General features: G+C 43.9%; 1 pseudogene; it reads right to left on the reverse strand.

The window, feature by feature from the left end:
* Nucleotides 1-361: 361 nt before the first annotated feature.
* Nucleotides 362-11,379, reverse strand: LOC132390923 (eukaryotic translation initiation factor 4E transporter-like; annotated as a pseudogene).
* Between the last annotated feature and the right edge of the window lie 8,434 nt (nucleotides 11,380-19,813).

Consider the following 19,813-nt stretch of genomic DNA (forward strand, 5'->3'; position numbering starts at 1 on the left):
CAAGATTTGGGGGAGTAAGTTTAGGACGGAGATGAGGAGGAACTGCTTTTCCCAGGGGGTGGCGAATCTGTGGAATTATCTGCCCAATGAAGCAGTAGAGGCTGCCTCAGTAGATATATTTAAGGCAAGGTTGGATAGATTTTTGCATAGTAGTGGAATTAAAGGTTATAGGGAAAAGGTAGGTAGGTAGGTGGAGATGAGTCCCATGGTCAGATCAGCCATGATCATATTGAATGGTGAGGCAGGCTTATCTGGCCTACTCTGCTCCTATTTCTTATGTTCTTATGAAACTAGAGATTCAATCTGTCTAGAGGCTGTCTGGTCCTCTGGAGGTGCCAATGACCTGGAGATGATGCCAAAGTCATTTTATCTCTTGGTGGTGTACAGAATGTATTGATCTTGCATTATCAGAGGCACAGGTGATGAGGGATGAAAGGCCTTGCTGAGTAAGGACTTTTATGTGATGATTCTGACTGCCAAACAGGTCACCTAGAATATCTGGGGATGGAGGCCACATTACAGAGGGCGGTAGAAATTCTGGTGGTTTTGATTTCAAAGGCAAGGTTCCACTTCATACTGTTAACTGTTCTTATTGAAAGCAGTCAAATTGGTGGGCTTTTTTTTGTATCTGTTCTGGACAAAATGTTGCAGTTACAGTATGTTGTAGATATTCCACCAGGAACAGGGCTACAAGCTCCCGTTCACACTCCAGCCTGATGGCATGAACATCAATTTCTCAAACTTCCCGTAATGCACACTGCCCACTGCCCTTCATCATTCCCCATTCCCTCTCTCACCTTATCACCTCCTTCTGGTGTTCCTCCCCTTTTTCTTTTTTCCATGACCTTCTATCCTCTCCTATCAGATCCCCCCTTCCCCAGCCCTGTATCTCTTTCATCAATTAACTTCCCAATTCTTTACTTCACCCTTCCCTCCATCTCCTGGTTTCACCTATCACCTGCGGTTCTTCCTCCTCTCCTCACACTTTCTTACTCTGACTCCTCATCTTTTTCTCCCAGTCCTGATTAAGGATCTCAGCCCAAAATGTTGACTGTACTCTTTTCCATTAATGCTGCTTGGACTGCCGAGTGTGTTTCTTGGATTTCCAGTATCTGCAGACTTTCTCTTGTTTGCGATCTTTCAGTTCTGCCTGGACCTATTCCACAGACTAAACCACTCCAGTCTGTGAACTCTCCTTTAGTTTCTCCTTGTTGGCAGTGAGATTGGATAACAGTAGTTTCACATCCAGATTTGCTTTTTGCAATATTTCTAAAATATCAACCTTTTTAATTAATCTCCTTATTATCTTCTCATGATGGAATGGGAGCAAAGTAATTTTCAAGTTGCAAAACAGGAGTTGCAATCCTCAGCTCCAGACAAGATGTCTCTCAAGTTCTTCATGTGAGTTCGACCTCTAGCTACTGGAGTGACTATCTGGTATACTTAAGTTACTTGACAGACACTTACTGAACTGCCTGGATGACATTGATCCTTCATCAAGCACCTCTTCAATCATTGACGCTAGTCCATGTATACTTTTCTTCATGTTGAAGAACTTAATGAAGTCAAAGTCCCCCATTGAGGGTTCAAGCAGGACTGCTTCCTGGGGAGCTTCTTGATTAGCATCTGATACAGAAACAGTAGGTCTTGGACACCTAAAGCATGTTTCCTTGAAGTCTCTTTCCCTTCCTGCTCTACCATCTTTGTCATGCAAGTCTTTGTCTCTGCCATGTTGATCAAAGGTTCTTTAAGTTATTACGCTCACTTCCAATTCTCCACTGGCAACCCCACACACGAGTATTTTCATTCTCTTTGGGCTTCCAGATCATCAAATATTGGAGGTGTTGGTCAAATGAGAGCCACCACCAAAGCTTTGGCACTGAGGACTGAGAACATCTTCCTCTATTCTCTGTTGTCAATCTGCAATTCTTCGCTTGAGAACTACTCTCACTATATCTGAAGCATAGAACTTCTGAGTTCCATCCAGTGTCAAACTCCTGCCAGAACTGGGATCCAAGGGTATAAGCCAATTTTCAGGGTCCCAGATGCTTTCGCTGTCATATTTTACCATATGACATGCTTGTCTATGCCTCGCATGTGGGCACTTGTTGATTTCCAGCGGGTTTTCCTTGGAATATCTATATGGTTTCTTCATGTCACACATTTTTATTGTATCATTTAATTGATATTTTCTTCAATCCATCCTTTTCTTCCTGAGGCTCAGCACCCACCTCTGCCACTCTGATAAGAACCCAGGCTTAACAGTGATTCCTTTCATACTGTCCAATTTTGGGTTGAATACTTTTGGATGTTTCTTCAATACTTCTTGCAAACCAGTGCTTCCATCAATCAAATAGAATTTGTGCCAGATGAAATTGAGCTGCCCCAACCATGAGCTGTTATGAGATGCTCCCAAACATACCAGCTTTCGAGATTTAAACGCTCTAAACTCTACTGAGCATGGATAGCCTGCGGTTGTCTAGTGTTTGTTTAGTGCTCAGTTTCTTGATTTCATTTGAGACCGTGTCTTGATCCCTGCCATGGATACTCCAGCAACTGGGTCCAAGTCATCCTCATCAAGAACTCTCATCACAGCATGATTGAGCCAACATGCACCCAGTAGGGTATCAGAGTCTATGGTCCGCTGTGACCAGCCACAGCAAAGATATTTTCAGATAGAGCCTGGAGATTCACAACCTCCAGGTAGGCATTGGCCAGCTTTTCCAAGGAGAAAGCCAGAGTTGCTTGTTTGTACCAGCTGGTCCCACTCTGGAACCAGTATATCTTCTAATCCTGGAGAGATTCAATGGTAACGTGCTCTAGCGCAGCCTCCTCATTCAATACTCATCAGTATTTGAAATTCAGCTGTCCCAGTTTCCTTTGGAGCATGGTAAAGTGGTCTTCATTATCTCGCTCCTCACTGGAAGAGCCCTCAGCGCATTGGGGAATGTAGGATAATCAAGGACATGACCCACCCAGCCAACACACTTTTTGTCCCTCTTCCCTCCGGGGAAAGGTTCAGGAGCTTGAAGATTCATACGGCCAGATTTGGGAACAGCTCCTTTCCAACTGTGTTAAGACTGCTAAATGGATCCTGACCCGGATCTGGGCTGTACCTTCTAAATATCCGGACCTGACTTGCACTACCTTACTTTCCCTTTTCTATCTTCTAATTATGATTTATAATTTAAATTTTCATTATATTTACTTTGATTTGTACTTCATGGAGCATGAAGCTCAGAATCAAATATTGTTGTGGTGATTGTACGCTCTAGTATCAATTGTTTGGTGACAATTAAGTAAAGTGAAGTAAAAGGTCAGGGTTCTGTGCAGATTTGGAGGAGTTCGTGGCAGCCATGAGGAAAGGGCAAGCCCTGGGTGCTGGAGGTCCTTAACAATGGACATTGCCTTTCTGAGACACCGCTCCCTAAAGATGTCCTGGGTACTTTGTAGGCTAGTGCCCAAGATGGAGCTGACTAGATTTAGAGCCTTCTGCAGCTTCTTTCAGTCCTCTGCAGTAGCTTCTCCATACCAGACAGTGTTACAGCCTGTCAGAATGCTCTCCATGGAACAACTGTATAAGTTTTAGAGTGTATTTGCTGACATGCCAAATCTCTCCAAACTCCAAAGTATAGCCGCTGTCTTGCCTTCTTTATAACTGCATCAATATACTGGAACCAGATTAGATCCTCAGAGATTTTGACACCCAGGAACTTGAAGCTGCTCACTCTCTCCCCTCCTGATCCCTCTATGAGGATTGGTACGTGCTCCTTCATCTTACCCTTCCTGAAGTCCACAATCAGCTCTTTCATCTTAATGACATTAAGTTCCAGGTTGTTGCTGCGGCACCACTCCACTAGTGGGCATATCTCACTCCTGTATGCCCTCTCGTCACCACCTGAGATTCTACCAACAATGGTTATATCATCAGCAAATTTATAGATGGCATTTGAGGTATGCCTAGCCACACAGTCATGGGTATATACAGAGTAGAGCAGTGGGCTAAGCACACATCCCTGAGGTGGGCCAGTGTTGATCGTCAGCAAGGAGGATATGTTATCACCAATTCACACAGATTGTGGTTTTCCAGTTAGGAAGTCGAGGATCCAATTACAGAGGGAGGTACAGAGGCCCAGGTTCTGCAACTTCTCAGTCAGGATTGTGAGAATGATGGTATTAAATGCTGAGCTATAGAATGACTGCACACTTAGCAATTGCCAGGACCTCTGAGTTTATCAAGAAGAGGTATTGATGGCCCAGAATGATGAGAGAAGTTCGGCAGTACGTGCAAACATGTGAGGTATGCTTCTGGAACAAGGAGCCTTGTTTGCAATCTCAAGTGCTCCTCACACCTATCTGTTCCATAGGCTTTGTCACAAGTCTCCCGCCATCAAAGGGGAAGTTGGTCATCGTGGTGGCTATCAATCGGTTTCAAAAGCCTGCAAGTTCATTGCCTTAGAGAAGTTACATTTCACAGCAGAGACAGCTGAGATCATCCCGGACTAAATCTTCAGGGTCCACAGATTCCTGGTCTCAGATCGTGGTCCATAAATCTCATCACATTTCTGGAAGGCGTTCTGTAAACTGATAAGGGCACCAGCAAACATTTCCTCTGGGATTCATCCACAGTCCAATGGCCAGAATGTGCTGACCAACCAAGATTTAGAACAAACCTGAAGATGCCTGGCCTTGGAAAGACCTCATTGAGTGGTGTGATCAATTGATGTGGGCAGAATCATCGACAACACTTTATAGCATTCGGCACATGGGATGTCACCACTCGAGTGCCAATTTGGTTATCCTCCTCCTTTCTTTCCAGAACAAGAAGCTAAGGTTGGAGTCCCTGTGGCAGAAGATCCAACGCTGCAAGGAGAAATGGATGAGGGCAAGAGAGATTTTGCTGGCTTCTACCCAGAGAGTGGAGACCAAGGTAACTGAAGGAGAAATCTGGGAACCCACATAACCGGTCTCGCTGTCCACTCATGATTTGCCTCTCTGAGTCGGATCTAGAAAGTTGGTCTCAAGTTTATTTGTCCCTTTAAGGTCCTGAGGAAAGTAAACCCAGTGGCTTACACTTTGAAGCTCCCTAAGTCCCTAAATTTGAATGCCACCTAACACATCTCCAGCATAAAACTTGCCTGCACCATCCCCTTAGCCCCACCATCATCAACTCTGTCACCACCCAGGTTTAACAAGGGGGAAAAGGTCTTCATGGTGAAAAAGACCTTTTGATTCACATACTCTTCGAGGTGTTCAGCTATACCTATTTGACTGGGAGGGATTTGGACAAGAGGAAAGGTGCTGGGTGCTGGAAAGAGACATCCTGGATCTGGCTCTTATCCACAATTAACATCACAGCCTCTCTGAGCAACCAGGGCCGTCAAAAGTCGGCCACGGGTGAGGGAGTCCTGTTATGAGACATTCTCAACCACGCCAGGTTCCGAGATTTTAACACTCTAACTCTCCAGAGTACAGAAAGCTGGCGCAGCCTCCTTAAGGGCTTAGGGTGTTTCCATTAATTGATAATCATGTTTTGGGCACCAAGAATTGAGTACTTAAGGAACATCTAAATGTCTGTTCAGTGCTCAGTTGTAAGCCTATCAGTGATTTGTCTACACTTGTTTTGTGCTCAGTTTCTTGATCCCGTTTAATATTGTGTTTTGATCCCAGCCTTGGATAGTTCAGCACTTGGGTCCAAGCCATCCTCAGCAAGAACTCTCATCACACGAGCAGCCCAACTACCTTTAACAATGTAGAGTAGAAGTTTCTTTCTGGGTGTTATCTCCACTCTAACATGTGGTACTCCCCACACTGGAACAACCTCACCACTTCTGGGGTGTGTTGCTGCAATTTCTCCAAGTAAATTGTTTGACATCAGTGATACAGCAGCACCTGTGTCTACCTGTATCCTCTCTGTAGCCCTGTCCAAGTGTGGGGTCACCCAGTAGCTGTCTTTTTGTCCTGAAACAGAAAATATATAAAGGTTCATCAACCACAAAGAGAGAGTCACTCAGTCCATCCTCTTTCAAGAATCACTAGATTCTGGAATATTTCTGGAAGACTGGAAAATTCTAAATGCAACTCCACTCTTTCGGAAGGGAGGGATGACAAAAGGCAGAAAAATATAGGCCAGTTACCTGATTTCAAAAGGAGATTTACAACAAAGATCCCAAGAATGAAGAAGGTTAATCTGTTAGCCGTGTTTGATGACTCTGGGACAGTACTTGCTGAAATTTAGAAGATCTTATTGAAATCTACTGAAATCTTATTGAAAAGACCTATGAAAAGTGGATTTCCAGAGAATTTTTCCAATAATTGGGAAGGCTAGGACTGGATGGCGTAGCCTCAGAATAGAAGGACCTCCCTTTAGACCAGAGATGAGGAGGCATATCTTTAGCAAGAAGGTTTGAATCTGTGGAATTCATTGTCACAGACAGCTGTGGAGGCCAAGTCAAGGGGAGTTTGGTAGCTACTTGCTTAGTAAGGGCTTCAAAGGTTATGGGGAAAGGACAGGAGAGTGAGGTTAAGAGGAAAAATAAATCAGCTGTGGTCAAATGGCAGAGCAGATTTGTTGGGCTGAATAGCCTATTTCTGCTCTATCTTATGCTCTTATGACCAAAATCTTGAAAAGTAGATTTACAAAAAACTCTCACTTTCCACTTCTCCAGTCTGCTTGAAGGCTGCTTCCTCATTCTTAAAACAAGTTGTTAATCAGCTGTAGTTTAGAACTTGGAAAAAGACATGACAAAGTATACAGTATATGTGTGGTACACCCACCATGGTTATTCAAAGAAATAACCACCCACTCCACAAGAACTCAACGCAGCAATGTGCATGCTTGATTTTTTTCTGGATGGAGAGTAGCAAACTGATTTCACTTCAGTTTGGGAGGGAGTGATGTGGCAAAAACATACTATAGAGGCTGGATTTTCCAAGAACACATGGCCCAGTGGTTGTAGAGTAACCAGACTCTGAGCTTTAATTCCAGGGCTGGGAGCTGGGCAAGTGTTGATGTGTAAGGTGATGGGTTCTGTTCCTCTCTGGAGTGAAAAGCTCTGATTTCTTGCAACTTGCGGGGTATTAATGAAGTGGCTTACTTATTGAATATGTTCATCTCTGGATTGTCAGTGCTAAAGGGGAGAGAAGAAGCAGGTGGCGTTGACTGGATGTAAGCAAGAGTGAAAATGTAAGAGCTGATTCCCAATGTGATTTTGTTGTGTAGAGCTCTCACCATCACATATTTTACTTTTTTTTTTCTACATTGCTCCATCTGCTGGGTGTTCTGCTCTGCGAAACCATCCCTGCTGCAGCTTTTTTGTAGATGCACACGACTGTTGCCCCAGATGGCTCTGTACCTCTGCCCAGACACTAAAGGACCCCTTGGCTTGTGTGCATTGCCTCCATTAAATCAATGAAGCGTGGTTCTCTTCCTCCCACCTCCTGTCTCTTCTGGACTCTTTGTGGATAATTACTACTTCAGAATTGATGTTTGATTTGTAGTGCTGCCACTTGAACGGCTGGAGCCCCAAAGTCACAGCTGTGGTCTAAGAGCTGACAGCTGCACAAAATTCAGCTGAAGATTTTATTATGATCTGCCAAAGAGGAAATGTTTGAACAAAAACTATTGAGTTAGGCTGTATTTAAAGTCATCACAAGGACAACATACAATGCTGCTTCAATACCCTTCTCTGGAAGGAGATACATTTCCAATCTGTCATTTGCAGATTCATACTTGAGACAATAAGGCTTTAGTTTATGCAATGCATATATTCAACATACTCATTTCCACAGTCAACAAGAGGCATATGCTCATTGTACTAGCAGAAATAATTCTACAGGCAATAAGGTCCAGTTTCAATCTAACCAATATATCTGGATAAGACATGCTCATCTTCGATCTCTGTTTTACACTACATCTGATTTTGCGCTTCGTTAACTTAAAGGGAGTGTAAAATTGAATGGTGTTTAATATTGGCAACCAAGCTGAGCCCATTTTGATCTTGCTGAATGAGACTGAAATCTGATCTACAAGTTGAATAAAATTAAAAATAACACAGAATTGACTGATACTGGGTGTGCTTGTGTGGCAGTGCTCATTGAATTAACAGACTCCAAGTAGTTCAGTCTTTAATTGGTACTTTGTGGAATAGACCAAACATTTGACTGATTCAAAAAAGGTTAATATATTATCAAACACTTTGGATTGAATAAAGAAAGAAAAGGCACCTTATTAGATCCATTATTAAGGATTTGGATTAAAAAATAATCTCAGAATCCGAGTGGAGGCAATTGATTTGCTAAAATCCATACAAAGTATATCTATCTGGTCTTGTACTGCATTTTCAAATTAAAAGGTGACATCACATCTTAGAATTTCAGCAGCTCATGATAAGTCTTGCAAGAGTTAAATTATTATATTTCGTGGGAGAACTTCTGGAGGTGATCACTATAAGTATTGGCAATCATAAGTTTGCAAGTTTGACTCACCTTGCTTCGTTGCAAATAGTATTCTAAATGTACAGGTTTTGACAGTGTAGATAACACAACTGTGTGAAGAACACTGATTACAGATGGAATAATTTCAATATAATCTGTAGATAGGAATCCCAAGGGAACACAACATCCAAAGTTATTGATTTGTAATAGTTTGCCAGGCTGGTTATCTGAGTGGGACCAGAATCATCCATATTTTTTATGAAAGAACATAACAAGAAATTGTAGTGGACCACTTATTCTTTCAAGGCGACTCTGCTATTCAGATAAATCACAATTGATCCTTACACTATCCCTACCATCTGATTGCCTTTGATTTCCTTAGCATTCAACAATACATTAATTTCCATCTTGCACATATTCTGAGTTATTATCTAGTGTGATCTGGAATAAAGACTGAAAAAATTTTAATAAGGACATTTCTATTTGTTGCCATCCTAAATGGCCAATCCATTATTGTGAGGTTATGCCACTTTGTTTTAGAGTCATAAATTCAAAGACAAAGAGTCACAGGATGGTAAAGCACTGAAACAGGACCCTTATTGTATTCAATCACACTCCTGAGGAACGCCACCAGTCACTGGCAGCCAACCAGAAAAGGCCCCCGTTATTCTACTCACTGCATCCTGCCTGTCAGCCATTTCTCTATCCATGCCAATATCTTTCCTGTAATGCCACAGGATTTTAATCTTGTTAAGCAGCCTCATGTGTGGCACCTTATCAAATGCCTTCTGAAAATCCAACTGAATGAAATTCACTGTCTCTCCATTGTCCACCCTGCTTGTTAATTCTTCAAAGAACTCTAACAGATTTGTCAGGCAAGATTTCCCTTTACAGAAACTATGCTGAATTTTACTTATTTTATCATTAGTCTCCAAGTACACCGAAACCTCATCCATAATAGGAGACTCCAACACTTTCCCAACCACTGAAGTTAAGCAAACTGGTCTATAATTTCCTTTCTTTTGTCTTCCTCCCTTCCTGAAGAGTGGAATCATATTTTCAATTTTCTGGTCCTCCAGGACCATGCCAGAATCAAATGCTTCTTGAAAGATCATGACCAATACATCCATTATCTCTTCAGCAATCTCTCTCAGGACTCTGGGATCCACCATAAGACCTTTTAAGTTTCCCTAGCAATTTTTCCTTTAGCAAATGGCACTCACTCCTGCTCTCTGACACTCATGAACCTCTGGCATACTGCTGTTGCCTTCCACATTGCAGACTGATGCAAAATAGATCATTTAATTCATTTACCATTTCTTCGTCCCCCATTACATGCTCACCAGCATCATTTTCCAGTGGTCCAATAGCAACTCTCACCTCCATTTTACTCTTTATATAACTGAAAAAACTTTTGGCATCCTGCTTTATCTTATTGGTAAGTTCACCCTCATATTTTATCTTTATAACTGTTTTCTTATAACTGTTTTTAGTTGCCTTATGTTGGATTTTAAAAGCTTCCCAATTGTCTAAATTCTCACTCACTTTTGCTACCTCATATGTCCTTTGCTTGGCTTTTATGCAGTCTTTAACTTCACTTGTCAGTTTCAGTTGCCTACCCCTGCCATTTGAGAGCTTCTTCTTCTGTGGGACTTATCTACTCTGGGCTTGTAAACTATTCCCGGAAACTTCAGCCACATCTGCTCTGTTGTCATCCCCCCCCAGTTTCCTCATCCAATCCACCTTGTCAAGCCCCTTTCTCATGCCTCTGTAATTCCCTTTATTCCATTGCAATACTGATATATGTGATTTATGCTTCTCCCTCTCCAATTGCAGTATGAATTCAATTGTATTATGATCACTGCCTCCTCAGGGTTTCTTTACATTGCCTTGCCTTGGCTTGCACTCACAACTCCTAGTGGAGTCGTCGGGGCACCATCATGAAAAACTTTGCACCAGTCTGTTCCATTTGTCATGGTTGTGTGCCAGAGATTGGGTCACTGCAAATGATTTCCTTGTCTATTCTTTAATGTGGTCTGTTCAACTTTTCCTCCATCTGCCTCTCCTTTTCCTCTCCACAGTTCCTTGTAGAACAGTCTTTGCAAGGCCACTGGATCTTGTTACGTGGCCGTACCATCTTTGCTTTCTTTTCTTCACAGTTGTCAGAAGGTCTTCACGAGGGCCAATGTGGAGCTGGATGGTCTTGCGGACCTGCTCGTTTGTGATGTGGTCCAAGTATGAGATGCCCAAGATGTTGCGATAGCATCTCATTTCCAATGCCTGTATCTTCCTCTGTAGCTCTGCTTTGAGGGTCCATCTCTTGCATGTGTACAGGAAGAAGGAGAATACGAATGCACGCAGGAGTCTGATCTTGTACTTCATGGTGATGTTGCTGTCCCTCCTTATTGTCTTGTGTTTGGATAGTGCAGTCATTGTCTGTGTGGTTCTTGCTAAGACTTCTGGTCTTGATCCTTCATCACTGATGGTTGCCCCCAGGTATTTGAACTGCTGCACTGTCTCAAGTTTCTGACCATGGACTGAGATGTCTGTTGTGATGGCACCATTGGCATTTGTCATGAGCTTGGTTTTCTCGGCACTTATTTCCATTCCAAACTTTGTGGAGGCTCTGTCAAGATGGCTGACCAGGTTGGCCAGTTCGTCCTCTTTTTCTGCAAGTCCATCAATGTCGTCAGCAAATCTTAGGTTTGTGATGTTCCTCCCTCCGATGCTGACAGTGCCCACACCATCTTCAAGGGCAACACTCATGATCCATTCCAGGAAGACGTTGAAGAGAGTGGGGGAGAGGGGGCAGCCCTGACGGACCCCTACACAGGTTTGGAACCACTCCCCAATGGTGCCCTGAGTAAGTACTGCACTGGTTGCTTTGGTGTAAAGCTGATGGATTGTATGAATCAGTTTCTGCCCGATGTTCAATTTCTTCATGGTGGCCCATAAGGCATCATGCCAGACTCTGTCTTGAAGCCTATGAAGATGTGGTAGAACATTCTCTGGTCCTTTACATTAAACTCACTAATAAGATTACAACACCCAATCCAAGATAGCCTTTACCCAAGTAGGCTCAAGTACAATCTGCTCTAATAGGCCTCATAGGCATTCAACAAATTCCCTCTCTTGCTGTCTGACACCAACCTAATTTTTCCAATTTCCTTACATATTGAAGCCCCCCATTACAATTGTGATATTACCTTTATTTGATGACTTTTCCAGCTCCCTTTCCAGCCACATCTTGGCTAATATTTGGAGGCCTATATATGATTCTCATAATTTTTTTTTTACCTTTGCAATTTCTTCACTCCACCCACAAAGATTCACCATTCTCTGACCCTATGTCACCTCTTTCTAAAGATGTAATTCTATCTCTTACTAGCAGAGCCACACCACTGCTTAAGCCTTTTGATGCCCACAATATCATACTGACCAATCTCTAATTGCACCATCAGTTTGTTCAACTTTTCCAACCGCTGCATGCACTTAAATACAACACCTTGAGTCCTGCATTCTTCATCCTTTTGAATTTTGCCTCTATAGAATAATTTAACTTTTTGCTCTGTCTGCATTTGTACCCAATCATTGGCTTGTCCTTCCCTACATTCATATTACACCCATCATCAACTTGTAAACCTGCCAGCTTATCCTCAGTTCTATCAAGCAACACACACAAAATGCTGGGGGAACGCAGCAGGCCGGGCAGCATCTATAAGGAGAAGCACTGTCGATATTTAGGGCCGAGACCCTTCATCAGGACTAACTGAAAGAAAAGATAGTACGAGATTTGAAAGTAGGAGGGGGAGGGGGAAATCCAAAATGATAGGAGAAGACAGGAAGGGGTGGGGTGAAGCTAACAGCTGGAAAGTTGATTGGCAAAAGGGATACAGAGCTGGAGAAGGAAAAGGATCATGGGATGGGAGGCCGAGAGAGAAAGAAAGGGGGAGGGGAGCACCAGAGGGAGATGGAGAACGTGCAGAGTGATGGTCAGAGAGAAAAAAAAGTAGGGTGGGAAAATAAATAAATCAGGGATGGGGTAAGAAGGGGAGGAGGGGCATTAATGGAAATTAGAGAAGTCAATGTTCATGCCATCAGGTTGGAGGCTACCCAGCTGGTATATAAGGTGTTGTTCCTCCAACCTGAGTGTGGTTTCATTTTGACAGTAGAGGAGGCCATGCATAGACATATCAGAATGGGAATGGGATGTGGAATTAAAATGAGTGGCCACTGGGAGATCCTGCTTTTTCTGGCGGACTGAGCGTAGGTGTTCAGCGAAACGGTCTCCCAGTCTGTGTCGGGTCTCACCAATATATAAAAGGTCACACCGGGAGCACCGGACGCAGTATACCACACCAACCGACTCACAGGTGAAGTGTCGCCTCACCTGGAAGGACTGTCTGGGGCCCTGAATGGTGGTGAGGGAGTAAGTGTAAGGGCAGGTGTAGCACTTGTTCCGTTTACAAGGATAAGTGCCAGGAGGGAGATCGGTGGGAAGGGATGGGGAGGATGAATGGACAAGGGAGTCGTGTAGGGAGTGATCCCTGCGGAAAGCAGAAAGAAGGGGGGAGGGAAAGATGTGTTTGGTAGTGGGATCCCATAGGAGGTGGCAGGAGTTACGGAGAATTATATGTTGGACCTGGAGATTGGTGGGGTGGTGGGTGAGGACAAGGGGAACCCTATCCCGAGTGGGCTGGCAGGCAGATGGGGTGAGGACAGATGTGCGGAAAGTGGGAGAGATGTGTATGAGAGCAGAGTTGATGGTGGATGAAGGGAAGCCCCTTTGTATAGGCTTGGAACAGTCCATGTTCCATGCCGAGACTGGTATCTGTTCCCATCTTTTCCTTCGCTACATCGATGACTGCATTGGCGCTGCTTCCTGCATGCATGCTGAGCTTGTTGACTTCATTAACTTTGCTTCCATCTTTCACCCTGCTCTCATATTTACCTAGTCCATTTCCAACACCTCTCTCCCCTTTTTTAAACTTTCTGTCTCCATCTCTGGAGACGGCTTATCTCCTGATATTGACTATAAGCCTACTGACTCACAGCTACCTGGACCATTCCTCTTCCCACCCTGTCTCCTGCAAAAATGCCATCCCCTTCCCACAATTCCTCCGTCTCCGCCGCTTCTGCTCTCAGGATGAGGATTTTCATTCCAGGACAAAGGAGGTGTCTTCCTTTTTTAAAGAAAGGGACTTCCCTTCCTCCACTATCAACTCAGCTCTCAAAAATATCTCTCCCATTTCCCGCAGATCTGCCCTCACCCCATCCGCCCGCCACCCCACTCAGGATAGGGTTCCCCTTGTCCTCACCTACCACCCCACCAGCCTTCGGATCCAATGTATAATTCTCTGTAACTTCCGTCACCTCCAACGGGATCCCACTGCTAAGCATGTCTTTCCCTCACTCCCCTCTTTCTGCTTTCCACAAGGATCGCTCCCTACACGACTCCCTTGTCCACTCGTCCCCCCCATCCCTTCCCACCGACCTCCCTCCTGGCATTTATCCTTGTAAGTGGAACAAGTGCTACACCTGTCCTTACACTTCCTCCCTCACCACCTTTCAGGGCCTCAGACAGTCCTTCCAGGTGAGGCGACACTTCACCTGTGAGTCGGCTGGTGTGATATATTGCATCCGGTGCTCCCGGTGTGACCTTTTATATATTGGTGAGACCTGACGCAGACTGGGAGACCATTTCGCTGAACACCTATGCTCGGTCCACCAGAGAATGCAGGATCTCCCAGTGGCCACACATTTTAATTCCACATCCCATTCCCATTCTGATATGTCTATCCATGGCCTCCTCTACTGTCAAGATGAAGCCACACTCAGGTTGAAGGAACAACACCTCATATTTCGTCTGGGTAGCCTCCAACCTGATGGCATGAACATTGACTTCTCTAACTTCCGTTAATACCCCTCCTCCCCTTCTTACTCCATCCCTGATTTATTTATTCCCCCTTTTTTTTCTCTCTGATCATCACTCTCCATCTCCCTCTGGTGCTCCCCTCCCCCCTTCTTTCTCCCTAGGCCTCCCATCCCATGATCCTTTCCCTTCTCCAGCTCTGTATCTCTTTTGCCAATCACCTTTCCAGCTGTTAGGTTCCCCCTTCCTGTCTTCTCCTATCATTTTGGATTTCCTCCTTCCCCTCTTATTTTCAAATCTCTTACTATCTTTTCTTTCAGTTAGTCCTGACAAAGGGACTCTGACTGAAACGTCCACAGTGCTTCTTCCTATAGATGTGGCCTGGCCTGCTGCGTTCCACCAGCATATTGTGTGTGTTGCTTGAATTTCCAGCATCTGCAGATTTCCTCATGTCTCAGTTCTATCATACTGTTTCCAATCTTCTTGCCATAATAGTTTAAACCACTCCCAATGGATCTAGTAAACCTGCCCACAAGAATATTGATCCACCTCGGATTCAAGTGCAACCTGTCCTTTTTGTATAGGTCACATCTGCCCCAGAAATCTAAATCCTTGCCCCCTGCTCCAATTCTTCAGTCTTGCATTTATCCGCCACTTCATTCTATCCCTATCCTCTTTGTTGTGTAGCACAAACAGCAATCCTAAGATTACTACTGTACCCTTGAGGTCCTGCTTCTCAGTTTCCTTCCTCACTCCCTGTAATCTGTTTTCAGGGCCTCCTCCCTTTTTCTGCCTTTCTTGTTAATACCAATATATACCATGAGTTCTGGCTGCTTACTCCCTTTCCAGGATATTGTGGATGCGTTCAGAAGCACTGTGGACCATGAAGCCTGGGAGGCAAGCTATCATCTGTGTTTCTTTTTCATGTCCACAGAATCTCCTATCTGTCCCCCTAACTATAGAGTCTCCCATTACTGCTGCTATCCTCTTCAATTCCCTACCCTTTTCAGCCACTGGGCCAGACTCAGTGCCAGAGACACTGAGACATTGTTGCTTTCCCCAGGTAGGTCATTCCACCACCCCTGCTCGCCCCAATAGTACTCAGGATGGAGTACTTACTGTTGGAGAGGATGGTCTCTATTACTTGATGTTCTCCCTTCCCCTCCTAATATAGCCACCTATTTATCTGTCTCCTATAGTCTTGGGGTGACTGCCTCCCTGTAGCTCCTGTCTATCACCTCTTCACTTTCCCTGACAAGCTAAAAGTCATCGATCTGCAGCTCCAGTTCCTTAACACAGTCACTCAGGAGCTGCTTCTCAGTGCACCTGGTGTAGTTGTGACCATAACAGAGGCTGGTAGTCTCCCAGAAATCCCACATCTGACACCCAGAACAGAACACTGGCCCTGTAGACCCCCTATTCCCTCAAGAGTTAAATTAGAAAAAGGAAATAAGAAATAAGGAATGAACTTGCCTCCACCTGATCTCGCTGAAACCTGTTGAGCCAAAGCCTTACCACTCTGACTCAGACCATTCTGCTGATGACTGCTCCACTCAGATGTACCTCTCTTTTATGGAGATTGGGATTTTAAAGTGCAGGAGTGTTTCTACTGCATCTGTACTGTGCTCCAATCAAAGACTACTGTTGAAAAAACAGCTTTTTTTTAAAGTTCTTCACTGGACTTGCACAGGAATGTTTCGACTGCGTTTCCGCCATACTTCAATCAAAAACAGAGGAACAAGAAGGCCAAGATGAATAAACTATCTCAGGCTTCTAGCTGAGTACAGGTATTGATTATAACCAATGTTTCGATGGCAAACTCTAGAACGTGGCAGAGTTTGCTATCGAAATGTTGGTTATGATCAATACCTGTACCCAGCTGGAAGCCCAAGAAGACTATTCGTCATTTACTCCATGAAAGCACTAGATTCTTTTTTTTAAATCCAAGGCCATGTGCTTGCATTCTTTTGTAGTTAAGTTGTTAGAGGGAATTCTGAGGGACAAGATATCGCATCACAAGGCCTGATCAGGATTAGTCAGCATAGTTTTGTGTGTGAGATGTCATATCTAACAAACCTCGTGGAGTTTTTTGAAGAGGTATCTGTGCATCTATATTTTGACCCTTACAAGTTGCTTTCAAGCTTCCCTGTGTGTTATGTACTGAACATATTGTGAGAAGATTTTGAATAGGTAAGTTACAAGTAAAATAAACAGCAGCACATTTGTTCCCCACTTCTCCATCTCTTATGTGTGTTGTTCACGGCCACTCAGCTTCCCAGTACCACAAGTGTAACAACTGACAATAGGGTGACAAGTCCTCATATGTGATATTTACTGGTTTGCTCCTTTCAGCAAAAATAAAATCTGTGTGCAATGCTGGTAGTGGACTGCTGGATAATGTTGGTGAGCAAAATGAAAATGCCACACATGAAAAACAAATGGCCACAGGGAGCAAGGTGAGTGAAGAATCTGAGGGGAAAGAACAAGAATGGGATGGTTAAATGAAACAAATAAGAGAGGGTGAAAGAGACGGATAAGACCAGTTGACTTTTCTGGAATGAGATTGTATTTGAAAGTGGCACCAATGTTTGGAAATATGCATTTTTTTGTCAAAATGGAGGTCATATACAGAAGGATCGGAATATTTTGCACTGGCAAATTGAATTTCAGATAATAAACGGGGAAAGCCTGGAGATTCTGGAAATTTCAGATGGTATTTGTGTTTCAACTTTTCTGACTGTGATTGTGCAAAAACATTTAGTTTGTTAAGCAATCTAGTGCGACCTGCTAAGCGGGGACATAGTTAAAGCGTTAAAGGGCCACTATACACCTAACCCCTTAACTGTTGCTGAGATTTTAGATTTTTAGATTTTTTAGACTTTTATATTTTATAAAAGGAATCAAGAGGAAGGTTAGTCTATTTCACAGTTTGTGGCAGTGTTGAAACAGTTGTCTGAACTCTGTGATTTTGGACAGTTGCTGATCGACGTGTTATGTGATAGAGGCATATGCTCTGTGTAGTGAGACAATTCAGAAACTTTCACTTACAGATGACAGACTAACTTTACAGAAGGCAATTGAGATTAGAGTATCTATGGAGATGGCAGCTAAAGAAACATAGCTGTTAAGTGTATCTCATAAGTTCATCAAGTTTCTACTGACTTTAAGAACAAGACACCTATTGGCAATCAATATTACATTGTGGCAAAACTGGGTATTTAGCAAAAGAACATTGGTATAAGGTTTTAGATAGCCAAAGCTGTGGCAAAAAGGGACATATTGAACATGACTGTAAAAGTAAAAAGACACTGTCAACAAAAATACTGCAATAAAGAAAAGTAATATTTGGAAAAACAAAAAGAAACGTGAACAAGATGGAACATAATGAGGACAGACTGAGTGACTCTTATTCTGGAGTTGAAGAAGCTTTGCCTGTTTTATCTGTTTCAGGACAAAGAGACAGCTATTAGGTAAGCAACACACACAAAATGCAGGTGAAATGCAGCAGGCCGGGCAGCACCTATAGGGAGAAGCACTGTCGACGTTTTGGGCCGAGACCCTTCGTCAAGACTAACTGGAAGGAAAGATAGTAAGAGATTTGAAAGTAGGAGCGGGAGGGGAAAATGCAAAATGATAGGAGAAGTCCGGGGGGGAGGGAGGGGGGTGAAGCTGAGAGCCAGAAAGGTTTTTGGCAAAAGGGATACAGAGCTAGATAAGGGAAAGGATCATGGGACGGGAGGCCTACAGAGAAAGAAAGGGGGAGGGGAGCACCAGAGGGAGATGGAGAACGTGCAAAGTGATGGGCAGAGAGAGAGAAAAAAACTAAATATATCAGGGATGGGGTAAGAGGGGGAGGAGGGGCATTAACGTAAGTTAGAGAAGTCAATGTTCATGCCATCAAGTTGGAGGCTACCCAGCTGGTATATCAGGTGTTGTTCCTCCAACCCGAGTGTGGCTTCATCTTGACAGTACAGGAAGCCATGGATAGACATATCAGAATGGGAATGGGACGTAGGATTAAAATGTGTGGCCACTGGGAGATCCTACTTTCTCTGGCGGACAGAGCGTAGGTGTTCAGCGAAATGGTCTCCCAGTCTGCGTCAGATCTCACCAATATATAAAAGGCAACACCAGGAGCACCGGACGCAGTATGCCGCGCCAACCGACTCACAGGTGAAGTGTCGCCTCACCTGGAAGGACTGTCTGGGGCCTGAATGGTGGTGAGGGAGGAAGTATAAGGGCAGGTGTAGCACTTGTTCCGTTTACAAGGGTAAGTGCCAGGAGGGAGATTGGTGGGAAGGGATGGGGGGATGAATGGACAAGGGAGTCGCATAGGGAGAGATCCCTGCAGAAAGCAGAAAGAGTGGGGGAGGGAAAGATGTGCTTGGTAGTGGGATCCCATTGGAGGTGGCGGAAGTTACAGAGAATTATACGTTGGATCCAGAGGCTGGTGGGGTTCTCCATAACGTCCACCACCTCCAACGCCTCCCTCCAATCCTTTGGTACCATTCCTGTGGACAACGATGACATAAAGATCCTAGCCAGAGGTTCACCAATCTCTTCCCTTGCCTTGTGGAGCAGCCTGGGGAATATTCCGTCAGGCCCCGGGAACTTATCCATCCTAATGTATTTTAACAACTCCAACACCTCCTCTCCCTTAATATCAACATGCTCCAGAACATCAACCTCACTCATATTGTCCTCACAGTCACAAAGTTCCCTCTCAGTGGTGAATACTGAAGAGAAGTATTCATTGAGGACCTCGCTCACTTCCATAGCCTCCAGGCACATCTTCCCACTTTTATCTCTAATCGGTCCTACCTTCAGTCCTGTCATCCTTTTGTTCTTCACATAATTGAAGAATGCCTTGGGGTTTTCCTTTACCCTACTCGCCAAGGCCTTCTCGTGCCCCCTTCTTGCTCTTCTCAGCCCCTTCTTAAGCTCCTTTCTTGCTACCCTATATTCCTCAATAGACCCATCTGATCCTTGCTTCCTAAACCTCATGTATGCTGCCTTCTTCCACCTGACTAGATTTTCCACTTCACTTGTCACCCATGGTTCCTTCACCCTACCATTCTTTATTTTCCTCACTGGGACAAATTTATCCCTAACATCCTGCAAGAGATCCTTAAACATCGACCACATGTCCATAGTACATTTCCCTGCATTTGACAGGGACGCAAAGGTATTTTGATGACTTACTCATTACTGGGAAAAGTGAACACGAACACCCACAAAACTTGGATATTACATTACAAAGTTTCAGGAATTATGGACTAAGGGTCTGTCTGGAAGACCAAGTGTGTGTTCTTTCAACCTTCAATTGAAAATTTGGGCCATATGATCAACACAACAAATGGTACCATCAAAGATGAAGACAATCATGGAGGCTCTATCACCACAGAATGTAAGTCAATTAAGATCTTTCTTTGGACTACTAAAATAATACGTAAAGTTTGTTACTGACTTAGCCAGCTGAAACCACATTTTGAGCTTTTAAATAAA

This window comes from Hypanus sabinus, chromosome 3, assembly GCF_030144855.1.
Source record: "Hypanus sabinus isolate sHypSab1 chromosome 3, sHypSab1.hap1, whole genome shotgun sequence".
In the NCBI taxonomy this organism is placed as follows: Eukaryota; Metazoa; Chordata; class Chondrichthyes; order Myliobatiformes; family Dasyatidae; genus Hypanus; species Hypanus sabinus.